The following is a 12,712-nucleotide window of genomic DNA, read 5'->3' as shown; positions in this document are numbered from 1 at the left end:
TGGTGACTGACTTTTAAAAAACCTTTCTAAATATAAAAAAGACAAAAGAGGAAGATGGCACCCTGCTGAGCTGGGAGCCGGAGCCCTCTCTGAGAAGGGAAAGAGTTTCTGTGCAAGGACTGATAAAACTGTGCTGCTCCCCTAGGCAAAACTTGGTTCCTTTAAAAATAAGTCAGTCACAGCAATCTGAACAAATATTAAAAAATGTAAATTTGCTGATGAGACAAATCTGGAAACAAAGATGATGACAAAGGTCTCTAAAACATGCCACATTCTTGCTAAGCTGCCAAATAGGGAAGAAAATGGCATTCTAGCAACAAAACAGTGGAGAAGATGCAATAAACATCTTCAGGATAAGCAGGCATGCACAGAAACAGAAGAATGCTTCCATCCCCTTTGGGCCACCCAATTTTCTTTGCTTTTATTTTCCCTCTGCTTTGTCTTAGTTCTTTCCCCCATCGCTGCAAACGGTTTGCTCCCCAAACCTCCTTTCTTGTCCTTTCCCCTTTCCCTGCCCGTGAGTTGCTCGTGTACCACTCCTGCGCTTGCTGACAAGTGAGCGTCCCCACAGGTCTTCCCAAGCTCCCTTCCACCGGGTAGCGACCGCTCCTCCGGTTGACTGATTCAAAGGATAAAATGCTACGTGGCGCTGGTTTAGAGTCTTTAATAATGAGCCCCTGTTCATTAAACATGCTCTGTCGTTGCTAATGAGGTCTCAAATGAACATCTTGGTGACAAATACCAGATGCTGCTCCCTGCCTCATGCCAACACAACATGCTTAACCATGTTGTGAAACAGGAACTCTTCCTGCTGAAAAATAACTTTGTTCTCTCAACCTGGGTTACTTTATGCCTGATGCTGCCACCACGTATTCTTATATTTACTCCTACTCTCCCAGCAACGCTAAGTAGGAAAGAGGAATGTACGGCTGAGCTCTGCAGGGTGTTAATATTTTATGGGCCATAGTCAGCTGAGTTTTTGTGGATCCCAGTGCAACGTCTTAAAGTTTTACTTTCCAGCAGAGAACTATTAACCACCTTGCAGCCACGGTGGTGCAAAAGCCGGTAGTTCAGATAAAACCTGTGCCCATCCCTGCTCCAGCTGAGGCACTGCACTTTGCAGACGCTGGCTCAAATGAGGGCAGAATGGTTTGGGGGTTGTATTTTGGGGCTTTTTTTCCCTACTACCCTGAAGAGGCTGTGGAGATGGTAACCTTCCACTGTGACGGGCAAGGGCAGTAACTTCATCTGCTGCAACCGTGTGCATCTTCCTGAGGTCTAAGCCTCCAGAGACTTAAATTCAATGCCAGTTCCCTTCCCACATCTTTTGTGTCGACACCCATAAAATAATTGCTTGAAAATTGATACGAGCTTGCTAATGAGCTTGCCCTGGAAGGCTGAGCTGCTTGGCAGCACCTGGCTGAGGAAAGAGCCTCGACAGTGGTGTGACTTGAGTACCTGTGGCCAAAAGCAAGATGTGCTAAGCAAAGCTGGCAGCTTCTAACTGGTGCTAACTGGGACTCCCTGTCTCAGTACTGTAATATTCACGCCCATAATTACAATAACTCTGAAGAATTTCCACTGGATGCCTATAAATCATTTATTTTTCAGCACTGTCATCCTTGAAAATGAGTAGTTGCTGAATTTTTGGGTTTGTGTTTTGACAGTAGATTTATTTTTTCAAATTTATGGATTTATCCTACTTCGATCTAGTGAGAACTGACAACATGTTGTTTGGATATTAATCACAACCATCCCACCGTGCAAACTGTGACAGGCTGTTTAAGCTCAATTTTTATGTTTCAATCACCGATGTCTATAAAAATATATCATAGGCATGCCATTTCTGCATAGTAAAGCTGAAAGTAACTGGCGGCAGTTCAGGGCTCCCGGTGGGGGTGAAGGGACTGTGAATGAAGAGAAAACGAGAAGCCCTGGCTGCAACTGGGAATGGTGTGGGAGACGGTGAGATGTGGAGGGGTGAGTGTGTGCATCTCCCTTATGTCTGCCCAGAGCGTTTCCTATGGCTCCTGGAAACTCACATGCCCGATGGGTGACATTTACCCAACACCGCTTACATACGCCCACTCACCCCAGCTTACGTCCTAAAATTGTATCCAGTTCCCCTAATCAGCTTACGTCCTAAAATTGTATCCAGTTCGGTCCCCTAACTAAACCTGCATTTGATGCAGCCTGTGATGCTGTTGCTGGGTACCAAGAGCGCCGCCCAAACTGGGGCGGTTGCGCTGCCATCCTTGGCTTGTCCCTCGGCCACCGCCTCTGTCCCGTTGGCTGGAGAGGGTCACAGAGCACCTGTGCTCCCTCACGGGGGGTTGTTTTAATGCTCACCTTTGGCATCCTGTTCTAGGGAAAGAAGAATCATCACAAAAGTGAATAATAAATGAAAAAGTGTAAGATTTCCAGCCTATTACTCATTTATGAGTCATAAAGTTGTTTCAGGTGCTGGTATTTTCTTCATTTTGCACCAGACTATGTTCTTGAATGTTGCTGTCTTACGAGCTCACCGATAATGATATCTCAGTACAGGAATTGCCAATTATCTAAACAGTGATTTCTAGTAACTGTCAACAATCTTTAGGTTTAATCACCGCCATTAGCACTTTCTTTAATGGCAGACTTAGTAGAGAGTTCTGCACAAGCATCAGACAAATTGAAAAGAAAAGAAAAAAAAGAAAAGGAGCTGGCAGTGGGAAGGATAATAGCTATAATTAAAAAGTGTGAAGCTTTGTTTTGCATTCTCTTTCTAAAAGACTTCTGTATACACTGTACAGAATGAAACACTAATTTAGAATGCAATTTAGGTTGAATTTATTTTCAGCGGACTAGAAGAAGCGAATATGATCTTTTCATAAACAGAGCTAGGCTTCAGTCTGTAGTTTAGCCTCACCAGTTTTGTAGTGTTTTGCATTTACACAAAGAACATGCTAATCTTGTCCACAGCAAGTCCTTGAATTTGGTACTCAGTGGCTCTGTTCAAGCTTCTCTTTGTGCATCAAGGTTGTTGCAGGGAGGTTTTTTTGGTTTGGGCGGATTAGTTCGCAGCTACAGTAAAGTTCAAATAAAGGCTGCTTTAATCACAGACAATCTATGTCCTTCCGGAGGATGCTGCAAGAGGTATGTCTAATAACATTTTTAATAGACCCAATTGCCCCTTATTAAGAAATGCATCAATATAACGCTGCTTTTGGTTACTGCAGACTGCAGGGAGTTGTGCAGCCTGCTCACAGTGATAACAGACCGGACTAGGAGAGGAAACAGTCGTTCTGCACCCTGTGGTTCAGGTTAAAATAATGGCTTTGTTTTTGGAAATAGGGGGATATGGAGGTATTTCCCTTACTTATGTTTTCACAGTGTGAAACCATATCCTGGCTGCTTAGAAATCCAGTGGTAAAATTCCCACTGACCTCTCTTTAGACCGAAATAGGGGGATATGGAGGTATTTCCCTTACTTATGTTTTCAAAGTGTGAAACCTTATCCTGGCTGCTTAGAAATCCAGTGGTAAAATTCCCACTGACCTCTCTTAGACCGATTTTTTCCTTTGTCAAATACAATTTTTTTTTCCTCCCTAGATTTATAGAGTTGGGTTTGGGGGGTCTTTTTTTTGCATGTTGTTCATTGCACCTTTTAAATTCCCCAGCCCAGCAAAATGGATGCTTAACCGTAAGGATAAATGTTCTCAGTCAATAGAACTACTAACCTGCACAGGGTTAAACACACACTTCAGACTATCTGTGGAGCAGTCAGAGTGCCAGTGTTGCCTACGAGCAAGCCTTAAGAGCAGCCCAAACCTCTGTCTGCCCTTTTCAATCCCTCATACAACTTTGGACTAAATTCCATATTTACTTGTTTCCTTGCAAGCCCGGTGAACTGGCACGGGGAGAGCAAATGCAGCGTGCCGACTCCTCCTGGCTGCTCCTGCCGCCTTCCCTGGCCCCAGGGAAGCGAGGCGAGAGTCTGCTTGGGGATGGTCAGAGCCAGGTGGAGGAGTGAAGTCTGGTTTCAATAAATCCAGAAAGCTCCAGATAGCCCTCCCTCTTCTTCATTTCCAAATTTCTGTTCTGATGGGGTAAGCTGGGAACACTTCTTTCTTTGTTTGCTTTTAAAAAGATAAAAAACCACCTCACTTTCCTCATTGGCAAGTTCTGGTGGTTTTTCACCCCACTGGGGAAAATAAAAGCATAAAATAAAAGCTAGTAGATGTTTTCCCACACAGTCTTTCGGAGCCTGAAGAGAAGCATAGAGCCAGCCATGTACTCAGCTGGTTGCCTGCAATTCTGGAAAATTCACAGTTGTGGTAAAAGCAGCCCAAATAATCCTGCAAATTCTGTATATGCCTGTAATAACCTGTGAGATGTATGAAATTCAGTCTGAGGTTGAAGCTGAGATCCTTGGACAATTTGTCTTTCAAGTTCCTTTCACATATAAAGCAAGAGCCCTGATCTGAGCATTGTACGTCCCACAGATTCACACCACCCTTAGGGACTGAATTTATTACCAGTTCAAACAAAAATACAGAAACAAAAACTCAGAGATGTTCTCTCTCCGGTGTCTACCTTGCAGCCCCTCCAGGAGACACCCAGCCGCCCCCTTCCCTCTTATCTCCACTAGAAAAAACAAGGTGCAGGAGCGAGGCGGTCGGCATTACGGCATCAGAGCGACTTGATGGCAGACCCCGCAGTCACGGAGTAGGGTAGGACCCGGCGTACGTCCTTTCATGCCTTCATCTTGTGCAGCTCTGGGACACGCGTTTGGTTTTGGATCAGCAGCCTTTCTTAGCACACAGCCTGCCAAGCGTGCTTTTGAATTGCTCAGTGAGGAAGAAAGTCCTTTTTTTCCCTGGGGAATATGAGTTTATTTTACTGAACAAGCCCAAGGGGGAGCATATGATCAAAAGGGGAAAAATGCTGATGGGTAAATGAATAATATACTTCATTATTTTACAAAGACGCTTCTGTGTAACTCTGGACTTAAAACTCTGTAAAATGACCAGTAAGAACTCATCTCCACTGTCTGTCTGTAAGTGTGTGGGTTTTATGGATTTTAGGTTTTATTTCTAATTCTCTGCAGCACCAAAATGGGCATTTTGTCACCTCCTCGCCAGCACTCGCAGTAGACATTTGCTGGCCAGGTTTGTTCGAATGATAATGCCAGTTTTTTTCAGGAAAGAAAGTGGGTCAGCCAGATCTAGAAAAGTACAGGGGAATAAATCTTGTCCACTCTCTACCTCTCTGCGTTGTACACGACAGCCTTACGTCAGCAATCCCCACCTTGCCTTGCTGTGCAGCGTCACCCCAGCGTGGAGGTGCAGAAAGTCCTGTGAACTGCCCACCAGAGGTTGCCCCTGGTGGGTGCATTTGGCTCAAACCCCATGAACCTTATTCTCCAAGTACCTCTGGAGGGGCTTCTGAGGTTCCTCACACCGGCTCAGGTGGCGAGTTGCGGAGCACCACGCCACGATCTCTGCCTGAATTCACCCTGCCTCTCTTTCCAGTACAACCAAGCAATAGAAACGATGCTTCCTCATCCAGCGTACGTGGCAAACCAGACCTGATGAACAAGTTGATTCACTCATCGCCCGTCTCAGACCTTCAGCAGCTGAGCAGATGTTGTAGTGGAAGGCACAACGAAAGTTGGGATCTTTTTCATGTCATTTTTCTTTCCCTGACAGTGCGGCTGTGCTCTGAAAAATGAAGGGGGGTGCATGTAAATTGCCCCTTCTTTCCCAGTAGGTCTGCTCCCCGTGTGCGTTCAGAACCCAGACTTCTGGCTTTAGCAACTCAAATACAATTTTACTGCGTTTACTCCTCATTCCCTCTCCTCAGCAGAGCCGGTGCTGCAGCGCTAGCAGGAGGGGGCTGCGGCACAGCAGAGCTCCGGGGGGTGCAGTCCTCCCCTCCTGTGCACACTGCTTGGTAACACTCTCTCTCTTTCTTTATATTAATTTTTGTTTCAGCGCCACTGCAGAAGGAAGATCTTTCTCTGTCCTCTAATCAAGCAAAGATCAGTTCCTCCTAACAGCATCTGCTACATCTATACATGCAGGAAAACCCTGTTTCAGCTACCATTTGGACTGCATGCACGTCTGGAGGACTGTGAAGGGATTACAGTAGGACAAATATGATAGGAACAATATTGCTGAGGTTTTCTTCACATAAACACAAGTTCTAGACCACAAAATTCTCTTACATGTGATTCGTATTTGTATTTTTTATGACTGTTCTACTTTTATAGCTGGCTCTAAGTAGACATCTACATTTAAAATGACAGGATTAAAGCAATTCTTTTCTTGGGGTAAACTTGAACGGAACCGATGCATTCGTATTTAAAATAGATACTAAATATTCAGAACCTTGTGGCAAACTGTTAGACAAGAGATTTGGCTTCCCTTATGTTATCATCTTCGCCACTGTTAATAATGCCTCTTATCTCTTCTCAAAGCCGCACTATTGAAATTGAACTGTATCACCAAATACATCTCATGTCAGCATGAGTCAAGCTAGGAAGCACAGGCAGTACCTTCTTCATTAAGCTTTCCTACAATCTACTTCATTGTTGGGCCTTTTTTTGTAAGGGTAGTTGTATCTTTTCAGAAAACTACACCAAAGGAAGCAGATGAGTTTCACCAGTTTTCACAGGAGTTGACCAAGGTAGAGCATCATTTGTGCGGCCTTGCTGGTGCAGAAAACCCATTCATTTTATAATTACAAGCTAGAAGAAAAAGCTTTTTTGATATGTAGATTTTTCAGTTATTCCAGGTATTCACAGCATTTTGGAGAGGGAAGTGCTTGATTATGAGTTAACTTTGTTTTGGGCAATATCTCAGGAATCAAAAAATTCTGGTAACAGCTCACAGGCTTAAAGCTGGTCTAAGCAGGTCTTGCTCAACTGGAGGGTTGCCATGGTGTAGTGGAGCAGGTTGGAGGAAGAGGCCGGAGCGTGCCATTTTCTCCACCTGTTTCCAGCCTTCTCGGTGACTTGTGACAACTCTTCTAGTCTTTACTTACTCTTCCTCCTTTCACCTCTTTGTTTTTGAACACGGACCCTCTGGTTTGCCTCTGTCTCTAGGTTGTCTACCCCTATGTGCCTCAACAGCACCAAGCATGAATGATCTAGGATCTTGGTTGGACTCTTTTGGTGCTATTGCATATAAATTCAAATCTTGCCACAAATCCAAGTCAGGGCATTGATGTAGGGGATGTGTAATACACTAAATTTCCTGTTAAGAGTGCTGACAGTCTGTTTAAAGGTGGGAGAGGAGCTTTGCTCTATGTTTACAGACGTGCAGGAAGACTGAGAATTGTCTGCTTATCTCATTGAAGAACTGCACAAACCACGTCAGTTCACTCTGAAAACATCCAAATGACAAACCCTACTCTACAAAAACTTTTTATGGCTTCTTTTGTTTTTCTTTAATCGTATAATGAACCGCTCCAGTCGCTTGCTAGTAGGCCAAACCTATTTCCTCTCTGTGAGGTTTCCTTGCTTAGCGTTGCTGTTCTTGCAACCACGTGCACCAAGAAATGCAGCAGGAGACCTGGTTCTCATTTACTGTGACTTCATCAATATAAATCCTTCGGGGAGGTGCATTCTAAACAAATCAAGGGAATATGCTTAATGAAAATGAACACATTAACAGAGCAACATACAATAATGCAGTAGCAAAGCACGCTCAGAGAAAGGACGCATGCTACAAAATGCCTTTGTAGTAGAGTCTATCTCGGTCTGCATCGGTTTCCTGTGGCAAAGAAACCAGCGCAAGGGGCCCAGAGCATGGTGCTGCCTTCCTCTAACACCACTGCAGTTCTCTGGAGACTTGTCATAAACCTACAGCAGTGTCTAATTTTGTCTAGATAAAAAGGTATAGGGTCAGGACCTTAGTTTCATTCTCTTTCTTCATCTTCTGTCATTTGGAAGGAAGCGGGAGCTTCCAAAGCTGAAGCAATAGGAGTCATTGGCAGTATTTGTCATAAAAGCTGTAAGCTTAAGACTTTCCTTTGTCCTAAAATCTGCTCTTCCGAGTACAGCTTGCTTCTGTGCAGAGGGCTAGCACAGGGATTAAGCATCACGTAAGTCCTACTTATGCCTCCATATTAGTGCATAAATAAGATTTAAGCTGCTAATAGTCCCTTTCTAGCTCTCTGTATAAAGCTGAATTTTATATGCTGGCCATGATAAGACTAGAGAAAAAAATATAGTTGTGGCAGCAGCAGTCAAGTTTAAACAGGGGACTGAAATTAAATGAAGTGAGTATTAAAAGTGCGATAGCCATAGCATGAGATGTCCTGATGCCAAGCATGTTTCAGAAATGATGTCAAGCATGTTCCAGAAATGATGCCAAAACCAGGCAATAAATCAACAACCTTCTCTGTGCATGAGGTGCGTGGTCTGTTGAGCTGCACCAACAAACCATTTCCACTTTGCTGGTTGCAGTCGCGAAGTAAAATACATTAGGTCTTTGTGATACCACCTGACAGACCAAGGCCATCTGGCCCTACCTGCCTCAGAGTCACAGAATACCTTATCTGAGCGTGGTCAGTGCAGAATGAAACCAAGCTGTGGTGTTCTGAGCTCTCAAGTACAGCAGAATCCCAAAATACCGCTGTGCCTGGGAGCTAAACCTCTTGGATTTGTGACGGCTTGCTCAGTTCTTCCCGGCAGCGGTTAGATGAGGCTATCCTTTGAGAGAGCCTGCTTATCCAGGTGTCGCTGTCTCTTTCTGAGGTGCCCATCATCCCCCTTCTGCTCTTAGTTAAACTGACATCTGTCATTTTTTTCTTTTTTTAAATTTGAGAATCACAGATTAAGGGGTTGGAACAAAACCGGTTTTGTTTCAGGAGGCATTCATTAACAAATCAATTAGGTGTACTTAATATCATTCCAGTGCAATTTTCAGTCTGAGTGCTTTTCTATTAATTTTCCTATTCTGCTAAAATGTAGTGTTACGCCGGCAGAATGAAGAGTTGGCAAAGGCAGAAACACAAACCAGGGAGCTGCCAAGTGCAAGGGTAAAAGGAAGTGACAATGCAAGCAGACGTGGAGAGTCTTCAATTATTTATTCTCTTCCCTAGACATGGGATGGACTTTGGCAGGTGTCTAATTCGGGAGATGATGAGAAGCGCGGTGATGAGGGTAGAGAGTAACATGCACTCACGGCTCGGAGAATCACAGCACTCCAGGAGTGAGCCAGCTCCAATCTGAACTTCTCTTCTCCACTGCATTTGGGCCTTTGGTACTGTGATAACCGAGCTCTTTATACCTGCGCTGTGATCTTTGCAGCTTGGACAAGACGCGCTGTCAGCACCGAGACTGCAGAAAATCAAACCAGTCACTGACGAGGGTTTTTTTTTTCCAAATCACTGTCACCACTTAAAATGATGAAGAAGGAATGAGAAATGGTCAGGGTAGAAGTTATGTTTTTGCTAAATGACGTGTGACCTTTTAATACCTCTGGCCCCAAATTACTTGAGGGTATCCACACGATCTGATACATCGTGCACAGGGTCCAACGGGGCTTGGGCAGGTACAAATCTGATGAGAAATGGGAAACAGTAAGATGGATGGTCCTTGTCTACTGTGCCCGCTGGGGACCATCAGCACAGGGTAATCTGGCCCAGGTTTTGATAGAGACAAATGGGACGCATCCATTCAGCTGGATTATTTAGTATTCACCTTCATCTTTCATAAAATGTCTAGATTTCAGTGTGCTTGTTTGGTTTATTCATTCTCCAGCCTCCGTGTTGCCTACTAGGGGGTACACAAGGTTCATTTGACTTTTTTTCCGGAAATAGAAGAACAAATCTGAGGTTTTAGGAGAACTAGTGCCACCATTTCAGAGCTTTGTTGTGAGCAAGGGAGGCCTTCTGCTAAATCTGAGCAACACGAGACCCCACGAGGTGAGCACAATCACGTAACTGTAATAGCCCCTGTATGTAAAACTGCTTCTAAAGGCGGCCTGAGGCAGGGAGGAATGTGGGTCCCAAATCTTTTCTCCTGTGCTCGTGGATTGCCTTGTTACTGAGGGATGCTTACAGCCGCTTCAGAGAGGAAGACGACAATGCTCTGAATTTCTTGTTCAGAGAGATAAAATATAGTAGAGCAGTGAAAATGAGGAATATGTCTTCATGTTCATTATAAACATCTTTACAGACGGAACAAAGTAATTACTGTGCTGGAGCACGTTGGTGCTGTGTTTGTGCCAGTTCCCCTTCTCTGACAGTGACGTGGAGATGAGTCCGGTGGATTTGGGAGGCAAGCACCAGTATCAGCACAGGGCACAAAGCACAGCCAGGTGAGGAACCTGTCTCCAGCCGTGGCCAAGAGCAGATGTGAAGCAGCATCTAGGGATGTGCTCTAGCGTGACTGCCAGCCGCCTGGTGCTCAAAGACATCCCAAGCTAGAGGTCGTACCTGGCCTTTAATAGCCCCTTAGAGGATTTTTGTCCTAGAACATAGCTAATGGGGTTTTTTTCACTGTATAATTTTTTTTTTAAAAATATATCCACAATATCCTGTGTCAAAGAATCCTATAACCTGAGCAACCTGATCTAGTTGAAGATGTCCCTGCCCACGGCAGGGGGGTTGGACTAGATGACCTTTAGAGGTCCCTTCCCACCCAAACCATTCTATGATTCCATGATTCTATGACTAAACTCCACTTTAGGTAGAAAGTACCTTCCTTGTTTTTGAGGTCTTGCCTGGGGAGCAGAACTGAACGGCACCCCCGTTAACCTTCCCCAGGCCCCTGAGGTTGTACAGAGCTCTCTTGGGTCTTCCCAGGTGTCTCTTTTTGGGGCTGAAGAGTCTGGCCTGCTTACTCGTCCCTTGCTTGGAAGCTCTGATCATATTTGCTTCCCCTCTTTGAATCTCCTTTCTTTGAAGCTGCCCCAGTTCAATAATGCTCTTTCTGGAACCACGCGGGGCAGGGGCAGGGTCAAGGGCAGGGGCAGGGGCAGCGGCAGGAGCTGAGGCAGGAACAGGGGCTGGGGCAGGGCCAGGGTCAAGGGCAAGGGCAAGGGCAAGGGCAGGGGCAGAGTCAAGGGCAGGGGCGGGCCAGGGGCAGGGCCAGGGTCAAGGGCAGGGGCAGGGGCAGGGCAGGGGCAGCTACATGTTTTTGCAGGTGGCTCATCACTGGTGGCATAGTGCCTATTTCTGGTTTGTTCTCTCCCACTTTCCAGGTGATTTCTTGTATCCTATTTGTAAATACAACCTCCCCAACATTTTTAACATTTCCAGTCTGGCCTCAGTTACTCCATTTAAAGCGGGCACCGGTGTTTGACAGGGGGATGGAGGGGGAAGTGTTCATACTTTCGTGACCCCTGCATGCAGGCTGCTGGCTGAGAGCTCGAGGGGTACAACTGTCTGTTGATATGAGGAAAGAGAGTAAAAAAACAGCTCCTTTTGATGTTCTACAGTGTATGAAGTGTGGGAAGTACTTTGTAAGTCTTCAGTATTTCCCTGCTGGCTGACTGCTGCGGTGGCCTGGGTGACTTTCTATTTTTACATTTCTGTCCCAGACTGCTTGTGTCTGGGGCAAAGAATATTTTCCCTCTTCAGTGTCTCGTGCCATTTTGACTGTCTTGATCAATAGTGATGTGTCAGTGCTTTGCTGGTTGGCGTTATTTCCTTTGCTCAGTCCCTTTAACCAGCTAAAAGAAGAAATATTAACCAATATCAGCTTCAGGCTTTTTTGAAGTTGATACTGGACTTGTGCTTGCGTATCCTTCAAGCACTGCCCTTTGCTAAATGAACAAATTGATGATGTTGCAGAGCATCTGCGCAATTATATTTGAATACACCACTTAGAGACTGACAAATCCATTGCGTGAAGTGAAAACGGCAAAAGGTTAAAATAAAAATGGCTTAATAAAATGAATCATTGCAATAAGCCATTTAAAACTGCACAAGGGGAAATGCAACACTGTGAAAAACACTGAGCATTCACCATGGAAAAAAATCTTTATTTGTAGAAATGAACAGTGGGCAGCTCCTTGGCTGGTACAAATAGATGGATTTAGGTACAACTACATCTGCTAAATTAGCTGAGGATCTGACCATATACCTTTGTTTGATCTTTAAGCGTGAGATAATTTCTGCCTCCTGCCAAGCCTTAGATTAGATAATCAGGGATTTACATCCCGGTTTTTGCTGTCCCTAGATGTACAGGAGACTTGTGCAGTTGTTCAGTTCCCTGATACTGTTTCCCTCTTACAGCAAAGCTTATGAGGCTTTATAATTTCAGGTATTTTTTTCCCCCTGAAAGCAAATGTGAAACTTTCTGCCGGGAGAGGCTGAGGGTGAGCTGGTACGAGCAGCTCAGCGCAGGGACCCCATCTGGGAACTGTCATTGCTGGAGTCAACATGCATGCGTGGTTTGAAGCAGCAGTTTCTCCCCTCCTGTACAAGCTCTGAGTTGGACAGTCGCATTCCCGTCAGCTTCCGTTAAAACACACACCGCTGTAGTCGTGCTGTGGGCTGTGGCTCAGTATCCCCAAGCCCCGTGCACTGGTCTTTGGTTTGCTGTGACTTCCAGCAGCACAGAGAGCCAGCGAGCTGGGTCTGCAGTGGGCAGGGTCGGCAGTGGCTTGCTGCTGAGATCAGCCTTGGCACGGACTAAAGAGAATGGGGGGGGTGGGATGCACTGTCTGGGTTCATCTTCTCGGCCCCCAGGATAAGCTCCTAGTCTTTGAAGAAA

This window comes from Aptenodytes forsteri, unplaced genomic scaffold, assembly GCF_000699145.1.
Source record: "Aptenodytes forsteri isolate BGI_AS27 unplaced genomic scaffold, ASM69914v1 Scaffold438, whole genome shotgun sequence".
Lineage (NCBI taxonomy): Eukaryota > Metazoa > Chordata > Aves > Sphenisciformes > Spheniscidae > Aptenodytes > Aptenodytes forsteri.
This window is presented reverse-complemented; position numbering follows the sequence as displayed.